This window comes from Homalodisca vitripennis, chromosome 8 (genome assembly GCF_021130785.1).
Source record: "Homalodisca vitripennis isolate AUS2020 chromosome 8, UT_GWSS_2.1, whole genome shotgun sequence".
Lineage (NCBI taxonomy): Eukaryota > Metazoa > Arthropoda > Insecta > Hemiptera > Cicadellidae > Homalodisca > Homalodisca vitripennis.
Window position 1 is genome coordinate 37,083,807 of NC_060214.1, and position 14,062 is coordinate 37,097,868.

A 14,062-nucleotide genomic window follows, 5' to 3' on the forward strand; every position below is an offset into this window, starting at 1 on the left:
AAATTATTCATATATTTGAATTGATATTCCACAATTATATATAAGCTAATGAGTGAGTGAATAGTAATATCAGGCAAGCCTGCTAACACAATAATATGTATTTATTACATTACCATAAAGACATTTTAATTTAAGTCCTAGTTCTTTAAATTTATACAGTTTTATTCTATTTCGTAATATAGTTAGTTGTGAAGTTTCATTTTCTACGTTCTGAAGAATTGAGTCCCTGATTATTAATTCATTAATATTTTTTTTATTTGTGTATTTTTAGTTGTGTTTGTTATTAACGAATAGAACACAATTGGCAAAAACATTGTTAGGGCACAATTATGTGAAACTCAGTGTTCCATTCCAGTGTTTAATTAATTGTATTTATAATCTCACAGTACATCTATTTTGTGTAATATACTAATAGGTATATTTATTTAAAAGTATTGTATTACATGAACTGATAACATATAAGTAATATGTGGTCCTTCAACGACTATAGTACAAATATAATTTACTCAAAGTTGTTACCTGTTCTAAGAATCTAAGCAGAGTTTTAAACGAGTTCTATATAGTTGTAAATTTAATGATTGTAAAATAAATATATTGAGAACTATGTTTTATATTACAACACATGAGTATGCATCACATGCCTCACAGTGTCACTTACAAGCTGCACTAAAGTTGCATGCAATATTTCAAGTCTATAGCTAATATAATTTATTAGGCTTTATATTTTGGCTAATTTTAACATGCCTTATGAATCTATTTTTAATTCAAGTTTTTAGAAACATTTTTCTGCGATCATCTGTTACTGCTCAGCAAAATGCCATGAAGTAACCTCTACAATAATTGAACTTTATAGATAAATTGCTGAGGTCAACTTGTTCTCTAGATATTGCGTGAAAAAACAAAAAAATACGTTTTTCCAGCCCTTTGAGTGATGGGTTTCGTTAACGTTCAGCCAAATAGGCGACCAATATGTCTAAATAGGCATGTATTTAATAAATTAAGGGCATTTGAATTTTATTATTGTATCTCCCTTTCATTTGAGCCGTAGACAAATTGTCGAATATTGAAACTTTTCGCTAGAAAGAGACTATAATATTGGTTTCTAGCAAGCTCTTAGTTCAGAGGACAACGCGAGGTACTGAGCTATACAACACTGTAGGGTACTTAGTTACTATTGTATTCCAACAAAGTACTTGAACAGAGAATGGCTAGCATTATATGGAACAAGTAAATAAATGCTTATTTACTTCATGTGTCTTTTGTCCGTGACAATCTTTTTTTTAGATTATGCAATCTGCTTAGTTGACATAAATAGTTCCTTAAATTTTTTTTCCTACTTAAGACAAGAAAAATGCAAAGAACCTTTAGTCATTTTACTAGAAAAATTGCTGTAGGTGAGGTCCTGACTATTTTAATAGTAGTTATATGGAAGATGGCTGATAAGACTGTTACAAAAAAATGTATTGCCTTAAGTATTTAATTAAAATGTTTCTATTAAAGTCATTCTTTGTATACACACAGTAAACATTTTATATAATCCATTTCAGCCATTTTCATTGGACCTGTTTATGAAATTGCTTAAAATTCTTAATTTAAGAGCCCGTAACTCTTCGTTGGGTGATACAAAGAACTAATTTTCTTGTCTTTAAGTAATTTATCTTGAAGAGCTCCATCAAGAAAGAGTAACAATCAAAAGTATGATTGCACCACTCAATTACTAATGCACACAAATTCTTCAGTGTAAACTGCTTGAATAGAATATTCAATCAACAAAACAATGGCCATACACCTGTAGCTGTAGCTTGTTACTATTCCTGAAATGTTTGACATAATACACAATATGTTTTACCAGCTAGAACAGTTGACATTTAAAATATTCTTTTATGTTTTAACGTTGATGTATAACATTAAATACACGAAATTATGCTTTCTACACGTGGATTATGTTTCAAATCAATTCAAGCTTTCATGCAAATGCCAATCTGAAATAATATTATTGTCCTTTTATGTTATTTTATAAACATGTCAGTTTGAAACAACATATAATTTCCGGGTTACTTGTAGCCGAATCAAGTACCGTATATTGTTGCCACGCTTTGTGTTTCGAACGGAATTTTGTAAAATAGTACAGAAATATCAAAACATAATTGTTTTTAAACCGCTCTAAACTAACGTAATTATTTATTTTTAGCCTTATTTTTAACTTAAAACCTTAAATCTTAAAACCGGATCTTAATTTATGAACCTACTCTTTTTGTACATAATAATATAAACATATTTTTTATCTTCGTTTACAAAAAAGTTTTGTTGAAAGTTGTTTAAAATAAATTTTCAAATGTTTTATTATTATGTCACTATAGACTCAGTGGTCAAGTTTACAGCTGACAAACTAATGTCCTTGAAGTGTGTTGTTTTGTTATAGGAAACAAAACAGTTGACAATATAATTGTTTGTCTGCTGTGAATCGTTAACATAGTAGCTTGTTTAGAGACATTTGTATTTTAACTGTACGGTCCAAAATTTTTAACAGTAACATATCATGAAAATTGTTATAGGTAAATTAAATTTAGCTTTGTGACAAAAGCTATATAATCGATAAAAATCTAGATAGCGCAAAGTAGTAAAGTAATACTTTGTTTGTACTTTGTTATTAGTTGTTGAGTAAGTGTATTTCCAATGTTTAACTTATATGCAGTAAAGGAGATTAGATACAAATATATTGGCTTATTTAGAAATGGAGTCTTCCAAATTAAGTTTTGAAAACAATGTTTTCTTTTATCAATATTTAAGGCTAACTAGGGTGATATTTATTGATGTCCCAGGGTAAAGTGTGCTTTGATGTCTCTTACAAATACATTTGCAACAAGTTTCAGACATAACGAACAACTGCATTTTTAGCAATGTTTCAAAGTATTCAATCAGTGTAATAATATTTTGCGAATCCATGTTTGTAGAAGCCAATAAACTGTATTTATAGACAAATATATGGTACTTTACCTTGTCAATAGTTCCAAAATTTACTTTTGTAGATTCTCATTACATGTTTCGGGAGGAACGTCCCATCGTCAGGTGTATAAAACGCTCAGGTCAAATAATTAAAAAAATACTTAAAATCACGTAATAAAATAGAGAATTAAATAAATAAAACAAGTGTTGTCCATATGCCAATATGTTTTCCAAATGTATATTATTTAAATACCATGAATTATTTAAACGTGTTTCAGCCCAAGACATTAGATTTGCTGTCCTTTCAATCTTATTTCTCATTAGGACATTTCTAAAACCGTACAACGCATTATTTAATTTACAGAATTAGAAATAAAGTTCAATTTTAAAATATTTGGATGAATATACCAAGAGCCGGGTGAAAACTTTTCGGTTTGATATAATTAATAAAGTGTAAGCGTAGATATTGGTTATTTATGGCAGGAGTTTGAAGCGTCAATTTACAAGTAATTATTCAGTAAGGGCAACCGATAAAAGGCACTATTAGAGAGGAAACATTACTGAGGGTGCTCGTTCTGGGTTTAGCTCAGTGGTGATGATACGACGGTAATTGGGCTCAGTAATTGGGGTCAAAGGTTAAAGTAACTTAATGAGAGAAGCGGACACGGAGTCTAGGAAGTATAGCAGGGGGTCTCTAGTTGGCTTAGAGTTATGGGACGCGCTAATTCAGGTGGGCGTACAACACGTTCTGATATATCTGTGTGGCTGTCCTCATAGGCTATATATTAAACACATTTAGTTATAATGTTTTAAGTAACTAGAGCGTTACAACATACACCAAAACTGCTTCATAATTATTTTGTAACTTTGAAAAGTGAGTTTCCGCTCAACAGTAAGGGAACGAATTGCTTTCTATATTAGTATATTTACAAATTCCCCTATTCGATAAAAGGAGTTATTGAAGCTTAGTTACTTGGCTCTAAAGTATAAATACAAAACATAGCTTTACCAATATGCTTGTTATATTATATTATTAAGCATAAGATAAAGGCCTAAAGAGATAACATGTTTGGTATCCTTTTTTGGAAAGAGGTAAGTTTTATAGTTCAAATTAAAGTGTGATTATATAAAAATAATTCCCCTTAATTGGTAGTATAATAGTGTTGCAATTAGTTTTGTAATTTACATGACCATAGTATTGTTATTATTTTATTTTTTATTTCAGTCTTCTTTATACAATTGTACTAATATATTTATGTTTTATACAAATTAGTGTGAGGTTTGAGAACGGGAAAGTTTCACATCAGCAAAATTAGTTACGTATTTTTTCTTCTGGTAGTTTGATCTTAGTGAGTGAACAAATCTACGCTGTATAAACCTAGCCATGTGTGCGATTCGTGAATGAAAAAATTGAAAGTGTCAAAAAAGTCCACCTACATAGGAAATTTTGAACTGTCCTGTAGGCGACAGCTGTTTAGGTTTTTGAAAATCGGTTATAAAATATATCATGACAATTATACTAGGGATAACAAGAAATTAAATTTTAATACGAATTTAGGATACTTAAAACTTTATTGCATTTAGGTTTTGATCTTAAAAAAGTAATGGTCTTGAATAATAATGTAAAAATATGTCTGGTTCTTCCCAAATATGAACCATAGTTATATGGCTTAAGACTAGATTTCTATATCAGGTTTGTGCGCTTTAATTTATATTTTTAAAATGAAATTTCCAACGTCAATTTCGTATCCTATATCTATTCAGGGCTATTAAAATAATTTACTATTATTATTCTTATTGGTGATTTATCATTTCATTGAACATTTCCCTGCAACATTAATATAACGTTATTATTCATAATATGTTAACCTTATAGTGACTTAATTACGCAATTTATAGGTAAAAAATACAAAAAAAGTCGATGGATTCCGAATTTGACAATTTTAACCCTCAATAAAATGCGGAGAATCATTTTTTTACTTATTTACGTATAGGATTTAAAATGCTTCATTAACAATCAGACTATCCTGATAGAGCATAAGACTCTGTTGGGTGTGAACAGAAATAATGCCTACAACATTAAGTACAATGTCTTCTAAAATATCCAAATCTAATAATAATTAATGAAAACCAAAAAATAGAGAATGGCTTATCAGCAATAGGTAGGTAATCTGTACTGCCTTGGGCAGAGTGTAATTGTCCTGATACCCCCGAGATAAAGGCTGTACAACAAAGACGATGGTTGGGGCGGGGGTGGGAGAACAACAAACAAGCCATTTACAGTCCAATTGCCCCAGTACAAGAGTCCTATCTCCCGAGTCTTTGTCCTGTGTTTTACATGTTGAGCCTTAATCCACCTACTAATCAGAAAGAAGTAGATTCATCATCCATTCCTTAATGTCCTTAAATAATTTACAGGAGTTGACTAATAAATACTAATTTACTGTGTAATGAAATAGGTTTATGGTTATTGTTTTCACAAAGGTACAATTCTAATGCTAGTTTCTGTCGATGTGAGATTGTTGGATAGATCCGCTACCTTACCTGAGAGCAATTCATATGAAACGCAGTTTCCACTGAACTAATGATAAAAACATCACAAAGTCTTAATTCTGGAGTTCCTATATTGTTTGGTTTACATATTGCAAAATTGGTCAAGTCCCTACAAAACCACCTACAACGGTTGGATCCGTCTCGTATTAGCAATTTCGAGTCGAAAAAGGGAATGTATTCAAAACAGTGAAGTTCCTGATAAGGTCTCTGCTGCAGTGGAAAACACTACATTAGCTTTGAAATAACATCATATGAACCAATGAGAACGACCACGAAAGCTACAAGGGTTTTGCCACGTCAAGTAAATTCCTCCATTCCACAATGTATTGAATCCATTTCCTTTCTCTACTTGGATAGTTATATCTTTACCCACCTTAGTTTTCGTTTTTTTCCTGGAAATCTGGAAACGGAAAAGTTAAGTATTGATATTGGGAAGAATCACTCCATCTGTAATCTATGTGATTCTCCTTAGGCCAAACAGTCCATATCCCCTCAAAAGGATGTCTTTAGAAGCATTAACCTGGAGGGCGAGTATCGAATATGTGGATGTCACCAAGGAAACAATAATCCAAGTCTTAGAAGTCACGTATTCCCCCACGTTTCCATATTTCTTAACGAACTGAGAACTCAAAATATTTAAAGGAGACGTTGTCGGCATACTTAGATGTGGGCTGCCTCGAAAGAACCCTGAAGTCAGTTGATTACGTTAGGAGGTATTTTTATTTTCTATAACCCTCTATAGGGATATGTGAACTGTAGTCTCACAAATTAAAATTCATAGAAGACTCGACCTGTGTGCTTAGATTTAATTTTTTTATCATAGGCTCCTTGTGGCTAGTGTTCTTAACGTGTGAGGAGGTAGTAATTATTGGCAGTTTTTTTTTCAAATTTTAAATTGAAAGACAGTGAATTACAAATACTCCATAACAACTGCCCGTATGATTTCAAGAGACAGAGAGGCGCTATTTGTTCTTATACTAAAAAGGTATTTGCTTAGCCCATGAAGATTACCTAACTGACAATTCAGGCTCGAGACACTCGATTCCCATTAATTTTCTGGGCAGGTAATGTTGGGACGCAGGGCACGTCTCTTCCAAGTCATTTGTAAAGGGTTGGCACGGAAACTTCTTTTGCCAGAGATGGTTAATTCAGCTCCAATAATCAGTTTTGCTTTGCTACTAAAACACTGTTTACATTGGATATCATTTTGGGGTTTTTGCTAAACCCCATTATAAATCGTATAAAGTTACATAATTATTGTAAATTTGTATTTTATATGTATTCTATTACATAAAACTGTTTCTTCGATATTGAATAAATGAGTTATTTAAATCCTAATCACGGTATATTGTGAATTTATACATTACAGAATACAGAAATAATTCGGACAACATAATATTGTCAGAATATGTTAAATCACATGAATCAATGTTTAATTACAAATCATATAATTAGAATCGATGTGGCAGACTAATATAAATAATTTATTGTGGTTTATTAGTTTTAATGGCTCAAATCAAAAGCTAGTTCTAGGAAGACTAAAACAGGTTTGGTTCAGTTATTGTTTTTGCTTAATTTAACATAAATCTATTCAGCTTGTTACTAGAATTTAACCCACAACTATAGTCATTACACAATTAAAAAATAAAATAATTATATATGCATAATTAGGAAATTAATTATTTACAAAATATTTTTTATAAACAGAAAATATTCATGTCAAGACTACTTTATGTCGGAAATTTTCTCATTTATCTTTTAGGTTGTTTTCTTCTTTTCAGTCAATGTCGTATAGTAATTAATATTAGAATAACTCAAGATTATTAACAACCCAAAATATGTATTAAAACATATAATCTAATTCGAATTCATAGAGAAATTGAAAAGACTTTTATATCTCTTTCTATGTATACAAAGTGGTATTGATTGTATGGAATAATAAGTGAACAAAATAATAACAGCAAAACCTATTGATCTCCAAAATATGAACTCATAATTTAAATGTACATTTCCAAAAAGATTACTTATATTTTGAATCTTCACAGCGATACTTCCAAATAGCAGTACAATCGTCTGTAGCTTTTTAGGCTCTTACTCTTAATTCATAACTTGCATTACAAACGAAAAATTAATCTAATCAAGAATGTAATGGAATGATTATTTGGTCAGTTATTATTGAAAGAGATGTATTAATCCCAAAAATGACCAATCAATTTACGTAATACTCTACTGAAGTTTTGAAATACATGAAATCACTCAATTTCACATCAACAAACTTTTTTATTTATTATTTTAAGAAAAGGAACAATTCTCTCTTAGACCTCAGTTTGTCCATCGTCACGGGCCAATGGCCTGTTCTTTATCACTTTCAAATTATTTTATGCAAAACTAAAAGTTTATAGATAATTTCATTCTGATACCTAGGATACATGTATTACTATGTCAAATTAAAATGTTATATAACGAGTTCAGTTTTTTACTAATTTTTATTTATTTTCTCGTTACCATCACGATTAACCAACAGACCAATTTAGAAAATGTTCATTAAAGCTCAGCACAATTCTTTAGAGTGACATCCATCATCATACTCTGTGTGATAATGTATAAATGAACCTGGGTGCAACTCGAAGCCTATTGTTTAGTTCGTTTGGGTACATCGTGAAGACAGACAAAATAAAATGTTTTTGCCTCTATTAGATTGATAGGCTTCGTTAAAACACAGCCAAATAAATAATCCAGGAATAAAAACATAGAAACAGAATGATAATTTAATAAAATAATTGAATATAAAACAGTGGAATTTAAATTGCGATTGGTGTAAAAACTTGTTTGACTTTAGTTTGATTTATTTCCGTTAGTGATTTACTATCAAACAATCTATTAAACTTTGGCGATTGGTTAAGTTTTGGAATAAGCACCAGCGCCTCATTTTATAAAAGTTTGATTAGAATTATCGATATTGTGTTATATCCGCATTTCCGCTTTTCTTCATTCATTCCATTTACGTTGAAGTTGTTCATTCAATTTGCCTAAGTGTACGTTTACGATTGAATTGGAAATATTTCAATCCTCACACCATTATTGGTGCTTGGTGAAGTCTGGCGTATTCGGTATAAAGCCACACTAATGCACATTTCAATTCGTGGACTACAACAACGGTAGCTCCTATCTTCTTTTTATAGTCAAATAATTATAATTAATTGTCAGCGAATTTAACCTCATAAATGTTTGTTTGAATTGAATAATGCTTAGGCTTACAAAAGTTAAATTAGACATTATGTCACAGCTTTTAAGCTGAGACTTTATGGAAGATTGTAAAGTATAAATTATATCTCGCAGTTAAAGGAAATTCTAAAATTACGGTATATTAAACTTAAACAATATATTTTGGCAGTCCAAAATTCAACGTTTAATTTCCCAAGAGATAATTAAAATTGTGCGAACCCTAATATCACATAAATAATTTTCTATCACATGAGAAAATTTTTGAAAAGGATTCCAAACACCAACTTTTAAGTTAATGCCTCCAAACCAGTTAACGCCCGTGACGTTTATCACCGAACACAGCATTGGTGTGTTTGTTATCTAGTAAACTAATCCAATACAGAGGAGTATTGAAGGATCCGGTATAATATGACTAAATAGGTAGCGCACTCACTCACAGACAGACAGACTGACCGTTGACTTTATGATCCCTAAATCCAGAGTTCTTCCTTAGGCCAACAGGAACTTTCCTTCCTTTGAAGTCTTTGAAGAGCCTTTCTATCGCTCAGATATATGGTTATATAGACCGTCAAATAGACGGCGACACGATTTTAAGAAGCGTTTGTACTGACGGTCATCTTTATTTATAATGCTTTTATATTTTTTGGTCATAATTAATTTAGAAAAGATAACTAATTAATGATTGTATTAATCCAAATATTTGTTGGTTTTTCTGAAATAAAGTTTAAACTTTTATCCTTGGAAACATTTCAAAATTCCAAAAAACACATTTTTTCAAAGATAACGAAAAAGCGTTTGGATGAGTATCTATTTATAATCATAATAATGGCCATAAATAAGACCTTAAACTTTTTTTTAGGTTTAACATCGATCTTAGAGGTATAAACTAAAGGCCGTTTACCACAGCCGTTATGATAATTTAGAAAAAAGAGCCGAATTTAAAAACAATTAGATTGAAACGTTTTTGCGCTATATGCTATGAAAAACAGTTTTATTAATATGTACGAAATCAGATGAAGAAGGTAAGGATCGGGGAAAGTTTGTCCATCATTAGTATTGACGTCACTACGAGAAGGTTGTAATAGCTCATCAAGATAATTCGCTTACAAGAACCGCATTATTTATTTTTAATATGCTGTCGAATTATAAATTGTCAACTTTCCCTTAACGTTAAACGGAGTTGAACATTGTTATCTCTGTTTAAAAGAATTTATATACATGTTAGTCACTCATTATTAATTTTTTTCAAATCCTTTTTTATTTTTATCTGCCTCGACTGAGTAAATCTGTTGGGTTAAATAGCAACGCAGTAGGAGGTATTATTACACCCGTGAAAGTGGTCACATACGTACACCGTTACTTTGTCCAACCTCTCCAGTCTGTGCGAGGGTCAAGCTGTCTATTCTGGGTACGTAACTTTCACTGCGTCACGGTTTACACATTAGTAAATATTTTCATTTGTCACATTGAATAATATAAAAATGTACTCTCAGTTTTTTGTTTTGTTCACCTTTGGTCTTGCCAAACAAAGCTGAGGAAACTCCTCATTGACCTTAATCCTGAATAGACTTGCGTTTGCTTCCGGAGTGACAGGATATTCAGGTTGGGTAAGGTAGGCACCCCTTCCTGTCAAAGTGAAATGAGGAGCAATAGGCATCTCTATATTCTAGTCATGCCACCCTAAATGAAGGGAAGTTAAGTTCTGTTCCAGCCTTTTGGGAAGGGAAAGGTACTTCCCCGTGTTTGCCCTAGGACCAGACAAACAATACAGGAGCTCCTCTCACTCCTAATGGTGATCCTCCGCAGCAAACTAGATCCATCGATTAACCCTTTTACCCCAATTTTCGACATTTGTTATTAGTAAAATCTCTCTCCTGGAGATCTAAGGGATTGCTTACATGTAAGCGAAACATAGAGTTTCGCAGTATCCAGTGCAGGTCAAATTGGAAGGTATAATAAACCAGCCAGAAGAAATCCCTCATAGGGATAGCCCAGCAGTTGCGAAATAAATGAGCTGCCTCTTGCCTTGTTTGTTAAAAAAAATTAATACAGAAGTTAAAGTTTGAATGTGTCTGAACACTTTCGGATAAATTGTTTATATACATTCAGGTCCTATATTGATTTGATGAAAAACATTTCAAAAGTGAAAACTGTAAAGTACGTACATGAAAAGTGTAAGATGTTTAGTACTTTAATTGGCTGACTGCGATGTACCATTTTGGAGCAAAATCGAGACAAAGCGGGAGGGATTACGTAACGGTCCCCGCCATGAATAATCAGCGTAATTGCTCGCGTGGGAAGCTACAGTAAGGGGCGTTGTGAACCATCTTGTGATGCTGTTGTATAGCATCTACAATTAGTTATAGGCTGTTAGAGTCTCGTTAAAATAACACAGCATGGATTGTATGTATAGTTTATAAAGCCTGCCCAAATTATGTCCGTAGTTAAAATTACAAAAATTGTATTACCTCAATCTAAAAACTTCCACGAATAAATTATCATTTATAAATTGTGCTTTTGTCGTTGTAGGTCATATTTTTGCAAGTATTTTAAGGTTCTGAACTCGATATTGGATTTGGAAAATATATTTTTAATTTAAATTCATAGTTATGTAATATAACTTTCCTGAATACAGATAGAGCAGAACAATTGTTTGATGGAGTAGAAATTTTAGGCCCAAATAAGTACGGCTGGAAGTAAAAAATGCGAACGTGCATGAACATACATAGTTATATCCTCAGGGAGTGACAGGATTTTCACGTATAAAACATTTAATATTCTTTAGAAAAAATATTTAAAAACATATAAATTCCTTAAATAATATTTATTTAAAAAAGGATAATCTTTCTCAGTTATACATAATACAGTTAACTATGAATACTTTGTAAAATTTTAACATTTTTATCCAGCTGGTTTATTTTAGGCTTATTAAAAAATCGCCTAAAGTTGCTATTGATATATCTGCAATTTCACGTGGGGTAAAATCTATTGGTTTTTCACTTTTCCCGCATTTAGGTAAGTTATCTTAAAGAATAATATGAATGTAAATAAAATATTCTTTTCCAACTCCGAAATAAATTGTACTATCATTTCAATAAAAAATATTATTTTTACACAAGTTAATAACTTTTCCTTTCTCCGTGAGTTGTAAAGAAATTGTTGTACCATTCGTTTTGTAATTATGGCGTGATAACAATAATCCATATTTTAGTTCATGACTAAATATTGGTAAACAGCTTATAACTATAATACTTTAGTCTAAGCATTTAAAACTGTCATGAATTTTAGATTAATGGAATGTTCATATTTTATTATTATACTTAAGCCAAAGTAAAGCATAGTGTGAACATATACCAGTTATATGTTAATAGATATTAGTTACTCAAAACCAGTCATATGAATTGATGGCAAAAGTTATTACAAATAAATTCTAAAATAGATCATTCACACCTCCTTATACTATTGTAATTATCTTAAACGTGACATCTTACATAATTTTACGATAATATATAACTTTGAAAAGGGAGTTCGTGGACTAATAGTGGAGAATGGGCTGTGGGCTAATTTTCTACTCCGATTGTAATATGGATTGAGGTTCTCATATCACGTGACTGTAGATTAGAGTTTTTTTTTTGTTTGACTTAGAGATAAATCTTTGTTTATGTGTATTAATTCTGGACATAGTTTTTGACATAAAAAGTGGTGGCTCATATCTCGTTTCATCTTATTTTTTTCAAAGAAAGTTACTGTTTATTCAAAGGTAAAAGTTAGTGCTTGATTTTTATCCTTCGTATGTGTTTGCAGACTAGTATATCATACATTTTAATGTTTCGTCTAAACTGGGTATTCTTAAAACCTTAATTTTGGAACGTAGCCCGGATTTCCCATGCAGTCTATTGTGCTTAACCCTTTTACCGTCTTTGGCACATAGCAGCCAAATTCTTAACTGATATTCAAATTTTTTTTTTCTTCATGTCTTATGTGAAGGTTAAAGAATGTCTTAAATGAACACGTTAAGTAAACCCCATTTAATCTGGGTACCAACGGCTTAAAGACGACTTCCGAAGCACCACCAATGGCAGGACGTGCGGGCTGCTTGCAATGACAGGATCGCATTATTTTGGGTTCTTGATAATGGGAACCTACAAAACGTAGTCACCATAGAGAAAGAACAAATTAATTTGAGACAACTCTTGCAGTTGGTAGAGTACCCAAGTTAAGAAAACCCCTGGTTCACCACTTCTTTCATAGGCACTTTTAAATAGCTGCTCACCGTCCTGAAGTAAGAGCATTCCAGAAATTTAAGAACTCTTGAAATGGGAATCTGCTGTAACCACCAGAAACGATGTCGAATACAACCCACCAAGCATGTAGCCAGAAATCGTGAAAGCCATAGAGAACGCCTACTCCACAGCTGCACATTGTAGTGTAGAAAAAAAGACAATAAGGACATCCTTTGGCGGCAGTATCCGTCACCGAACAGAAACAGAGCGATAAAGTAACAAAGAGCCATCCAGTGTTACTTAACTAAACTGAAACTAAGATGCAACAAAGAGAAGAAGGTAAAAATCCTTAAAACGCTCAGATAAATCCTTAAATCTTTAGTATCTAGATCCTTGACATGTACGTAGTGTAATCGGTCTTCCGTTAGGTTATCTATTTTGATTATTATGACGTTTCCTCTAGCCAGGAAAACTAGTTTTGATCAATTTCACGAGGAATTATGTGCTTTTTATTAATATTTGGAGATCTCTTGTAATAAAAATACTATAATAAATGTATCATAGTGCAATAATCATACTACAATATGTAATACATACATTGTATAGTAGTAGTGGTTATCATGATTCAAAATTATTGCAAAAACTTCTATTAAGTTGATGCAAAATATTTTGCTACCTATACAGAAGCGAAAAGTTTTCCATTATGCATGGCCAGGAATTAAATAAAACTGTTGCAATAATGTATTTGTATTCTACCACCAGGCTAAATAAAATAATATACTTAAAAGCATTTCGCTTAAGCGTCATTGTCTTACTTTGTTCGATGTTGTCAATATTAAACCAACAGTATTGTATAGATACTAGTGTACCAAAAATATATAGATTTTTTTATGTTTCTTTACGAATTCTGTTTACACATTGTAGTAGGTATATATTTCATCTGTTATATAAGCTTTACAAGACCTTTCTTTCTGTATTACAGCCCGTTATCAATTTCATTGTATACAACATACGTGGTTATTTTAATGTAATTTAAAGGACTGTATAAGAAAATCAGAATCAGACCAAATCTTGTTCTCTTCCAACTGCTTCTACATTCTACACGTGGCAGAGTG

At 31.6% G+C, this 14,062-nt stretch overlaps 1 protein-coding gene across 2 annotated transcripts in view; it reads left to right on the forward strand.

Annotated features, from left to right (window-relative positions):
• Positions 1-14,062, forward strand: part of LOC124367564 — a 236,511-nt gene that overhangs the window by 153,028 nt on the left and 69,421 nt on the right. The window lies entirely within an intron of this gene.